Source organism: Limulus polyphemus, unplaced genomic scaffold (assembly GCF_000517525.1).
Source record: "Limulus polyphemus unplaced genomic scaffold, Limulus_polyphemus-2.1.2 Scaffold7216, whole genome shotgun sequence".
Lineage (NCBI taxonomy): Eukaryota > Metazoa > Arthropoda > Merostomata > Xiphosura > Limulidae > Limulus > Limulus polyphemus.
The window spans coordinates 283-5,817 of record NW_013672826.1 but is presented as its reverse complement, the minus strand read 5'-3'; the positions used below and the strand labels follow the sequence as shown (position 1 = coordinate 5,817).

Sequence of the window (5,535 nt, the reverse complement as noted above, 5' to 3'; positions counted from 1 at the left end):
GTATTAACAATAATAATGTGATAATTATCAACTATACAACAAGACGGTAAAACTGTATTAACAATAATAATGTGATAATTATCAACTACACAACAAGACGGTAAAACTGTATTAACAATAATAATATGATAATTATCAACTATGCAACAAGACGGTAAAACTGTATTAACAATAATAATGTGATAATTATCAACTACACAACAAGACGGTAAAACTGTATTAACAATAATAATATGATAATTATCAACTATGCAACAAGACGGTAAAACTGTATTAACAATAATAATGTGATAATTATCAACTATGCAACAAGACGGTAAAACTGTATTAACAATAATAATGTGATACTTAAGAAAATGACTCAGTATTTAGATATTTTTCTCTTTTATTTTACTTACAATATCTTCAATTCTGTTAAAAATGTAACTAAACGACATTATATCATTCATAGGAGGCATACTTACTAAACATGCTCAAGAGAAGTTATCCCTAAGGGTTTAGAGAAGTTCTCCCTAAGGGTTTAGAGAAATTTTCTCTAGGGGTTTAGAATTCTCACTCAGGGTTTATATTTCTCCGTAAGGGTTTAAAATTCTCCCTCAGCGTTTAGAGAAGTTTTCTCTATGGGTTTAGATTTCTCCATGAGGTTTTAGAGAAGTTATCCCTAGGAGTTTACTCAAGAACGTATATCTCAGGCTCAAGAAGCATGACTTCCAAGTTGTTGTTTTTTTTTCGTGTACAATAAATAAAAAGCTATAAACAGAAACTATATTCTGGTAGTAAGACAGTTGACTGTAAACTAGTTTTCAATTCTGATTTCTAGTGTTTTTTTCTTTTGCGGAATGTTTTAGTGTAAAAAGTCTTTCTTGGGTACGTCAGGATAGATTAGGCTTAAACTTAAAGATTTTTCAAGCGATTTTGGTATTTGTAAAAAAAAAAGCATATATATATTTTTCATTTTCCAGTTCTTTCAGTCATTTTAAGTTTAAAACATTTTGTATTTTGTGGTATTAAATATCTGATAGGTATTGAACATTTTTAAAATTTAATGATAGATTCTTCGAAAACTAATTGGAAATAATTATCGAAAATTAGAAAAACACAAATGCCTACACTTACTTATAGTTATAATAGACGTTACGAACTCAGCTCAAAATAAGGTAACGGTTAGCCTCGTCCAGTATTCTATGGCAGAAAATTTAATATTCAATGATATTAACCCTAAACCAATGGGTGAATTTTATGGGAATTCTGACCAAGTTTTAGGTTTCTCTGGATCCTTCAGCAACTTCGTATCGCGTCTTTATTTCAATTTTGTTTGTTTTGTTCTTAAACATAAAACTACAGAATGGATTAATTATCCTGTACCAATCGTGAGTATCGAACTGACAATTTTAGCGTTATAATCACTCAAGCTTACCGCTGAACCATCGACAGTATAGGATAGTATACATTCACTTGCTTGATTTAGTAACTGAAATTTATCCTTTTTTTTTTCTTCTTCAAACTCACCTACTTATTTAGAGAGTTCCGCAACGCTCTTGTAGGCTTAAGAACATGGAAGATTCGAAGACATAAGAACGTGGATCAGTACAAAAATGAAATTGTATGACAATGCCTACAGGCTAAAATATTACGTCATAATTACAACTCTACGTGAATTCGTTTATTTTCTTCCCTCTTATTTCTGAAAATTCATGAGGTATGTTGGAACTCTTTATATTCTTTAAGTTAAACTTAAAACAACAACAACAAAAAAGTGGATAATTTGATCAAAGTTAGGAAGCAACTGGTTTATTTTAATAACCAAAATAGTATTTCCCCTGGGTGGAGTGGCCTCTTGGAAAAAATAACTCTAAACGTGCAAGCGTAAATTTATATTATAAAGCGGCCTGTGTCTGTACGTCTGTTTGTCTGTGACGAAGATTTTTCCAACTTCAACGCCTCTTATTACCATGGAACTTTCTGGAGTTCTTGGGCATACTCCAGAGGAATTCTAAAACCCCTTACTTTATTCCTTTTCTGAAGTTTACGAGTTTGACAGTCATTTCAATTTTCTCCTTAGTGCCAACGAATGGCGCACACACATGCCGTCCCGCCATCTGTGTAAAGCCAATAAAATAAATGCCCCATGTGGCGCGTGTATCTTTTCTAGTTACACTAAAGGAGGCTTAATGGTTGGGACACTCGACTCACAATCTGTGGGTCATGGATTTGAATTCTCCCACCGAATATGCTCGCCCCTTCAGCCGTGTGGGCGTTATAAGGTTTGGTCAATCCCACTTTTTGTTGGTAAAAGAGTAGCCCAGAAGTTGGCGGTGGGTGATGTTGACTAGATAATTTACAACTAGTCTATCACTTCTAAATTAGGGACAGCTAAGCTCAGACAGCCCTCGTGTAGCTTTGCGCGAAGGGAATGTAACGAAAAAAACGGGACTTCTTCCATCAACTGATTAAAAGAAATATTTCGAAGATAGAAGCATGAACATGAAAAAAAAGAGAGGAGAGTGTTTGAGTGTGTATTTGTTATTGTTCACTTTATATATATATATTTCATGTTAGTATTATATACATGTATGATTTTATTGTACCTTGACAAATAAACTGATTTGAATAATTTCCCTATGATACTTATAGAAATGCCAAGCGCTCACTTGATCTTTTTCTTGCCCTCATTCAAATGACAAGGAACTGTGCCATCCAGCGAAGAAAAATCCGCGCGGCTACTTAACGAACCTGAGTACTCAATGGGTGCTGGATGCACCTATTGCATCAAAACCCATAATTTTTAACAACAATGTATTACAGTGAGTCTTCTTTGTTTAAAACCAACAAATACTGAAGAAAGTGCTACGGTAAAGATTAAACATTACGTTCCAAGAGGCGCAGGTTGTTAGCAAATCTCAGAAAATTAAGAAACAAACTGACCTATTCTGCAGTTATTTTGTGTTTGGATTAGTTTTTTTTATTTTTTGTGGTTTCAACGAATTAAAGTAAGAATAGATGAAAAATAACAGACAAAAAACAGTTTAGAATTATACACATGTAAAGACCGGTATGATAACTACCAGTTACGAGTGGTGGATTCTTTCTGTGTTAGTTTCTGAGCTGATTGCCCCATTCCTGTGCCAATTTCTGGGCGCTTGCGAATGTGGATGAATATTTCTAAATGCATTTTGTTTTAGTTTTCCATTTAAATAATAATTGTTTGTTTGTAATTAAGCACAAAGCCACACAATGGGCTATCTGTGCTCTGCCCACGACGGGTATCGAAACCCGGATTCTAGCGTTGTAAGTCCGCAGACATACCGCTGTGCCACTGGGGGACTTAAATAATAATACATTTTATCTTTTCGTATTTGGTAGATTGATTCTTGATGTTACAATTAGGCTTATGTCTGTACATTTTGCAACAAAATCTTGAATATCGAATGATATTATAATGATATAATTAGCCCGACGATCACGAATAACTGAATGGGCGTCAAATCATAATTCAAAGTTAAAACTTAAATATTACCGTGACAACATACTACCTGAATTGTTGAATATAACAATGTAGTTACAATTTCACTTATGAATAAAACAAAGACCAGAAGGACTGAAAACTGGGGGAAAATATCCATAGCAACCAACAATGCACATTTTTTTTATGAATACGATGGAACAGAGTAAAATAATTAAATTATGTATCACAATATGAACTGGTCATATAACTCTATAGGTCAGTGTAACATTTTTAAAAATGTCAGCTAATCGTGGTTAAGCACTTCTGGAAACTACGTTTATAAAGTAACAAAATCTATTCAAACAGTGTTTTTTTAAACAAGATTATATACATTTTAACACTCCCAATGTTTCTTTGGACAAAACAGAGGTACAGTGAAAAAAGAACAAACGAGAATATACTTAAAGTTCAACTTGAGTTACAGTAAAAATTGAGCATTTACTCAAAGTTTAACTTGAGTTACAGTAAAAATTGAGCATTTACTCAAAGTTTAACTTGAGTTACATTAAAAATTGAGCATTTACTCAAAGTTTAACTTGAGTTACATTAAAAATTGAGCATTTACTCAAAGTTTAACTTGAGTTACAGTAAAAATTGAGCATTTACTCAAAGTTTAACTTGAGTTACATTAAAAATTGAGCATTTACTCAGAGTTTAACTTGAGTTACAATAAAAAATGGGTATTTACTCAAAGCTTAACTTGAGTTACAGTAAAAACTGAGCATTTACTCAAAGTTTAACTTGAGTTACAACAAAAAATAGGCATTTACTCAAAGTTTAACTTGAGTTACAAAAAACGAGCATTTACTCAAAGTTTAATTTGAGTTACAGTAAAAATAGGCATTTAATCAAAGCTTAATTTGAGTTACAATAAAAACCTAGTATTTACTCAAAGTTTAATTTAAGTTACAATAAAAACCTAATATTTACTCAAAGTTTAACTTGAGTTACAATGAAAACCTAATATTTACTCAAAGTTTAACTTGAGTTACAATAAAAACCTAATATTTACTCAAAGTTTAACTTGAGTTACAATGAAAAACCTAGTATTTACTCAAAGTTTAATTTAAGTTACAATAAAAACCTAATATTTACTCAAAGTTTAACTGGAGTTACAATAAAAACCTAGTATTTACTCAAAGTTTAACTGGAGTTACAATAAAAACCTAGTATTTACTCAAAGTTTAACGTGAGCTATAAAAATTAGAAACACGCACTATGAGATCCTTACCGCTAGAAAGTTTTTGATTTTGGCATCCAGTATTTCTTCTCGCTTCCATCTTTGACTCAGTATTTCTGTTTCTCCTGCGTATTTAGACAATGATTACATTAACAACAATTATCTTATGTAATGGTACACGACATTTCTGATTTAACATAACAAATGTTATACTTCACGTTCAAACAAGGTTGTTTGTACACTTTACCATAATCTAAACTACAAAATAGTCCTAGTACTGTTTAAACTATCATGTGACAAAAGTCTGTGTGTGCGTGTTCGTTTATAACTGGCAAATATCCTTACAATTTGTCACCAAACTTGACATGTTTTTTTGGAATCTCTGGAGAGTGACATAGGGAGTCGGGTACGTCACTTTTTCAAACTGCAATGTCTTTCAAAGCGTCAGAAGCAAAATGTGTGTGTGTGTGTGAATAGGTGAGACCAAACTTGGAAGTTCCTCAGTCCCAAAATGTTTGCACTTGAGGTGTCAATTTGGGCAGAGGCCAAAATATGATAGAACCAGTGAAAAAAAAAAACACAAAAGAAATTAATCACAACTTACATAGTCTCATTTTGTTTACTTTCTATCTTCAACTGCCGAAGTTATTTAAAGTAAGTGATTATTTAGAAACAGACAACTAATTCAGGTTTGGATGATAGTATATCTATCGAAATGAGAGTACTTCCATTCTGAATATGGGTAAGATGAGGAGCCCTGGCCTCTCTGTTCTGACAACTAGGTGTCTTTCTGTATGTTATTTATTCGACAGTATCGCGACTAGGTGTATTTCTGTATGTTATTTTATTC

The 5,535-nt window shown here is 32.4% G+C and overlaps 1 protein-coding gene across 1 annotated transcript in view; it reads right to left on the bottom strand.

The window, feature by feature from the left end:
* Nucleotides 1–4,806, bottom strand: part of LOC106474431 (regulating synaptic membrane exocytosis protein 2-like) — a gene marked incomplete at its 3' end in the record, with an annotated part of 37,555 nt that extends 32,749 nt beyond the window's left edge. Inside the window, exon 1 of the mRNA XM_022402739.1 lies at nt 4,737–4,806. The remainder of the gene's footprint in view (nt 1–4,736) is intronic.
* Nucleotides 4,807–5,535: the final 729 nt, after the last annotated feature.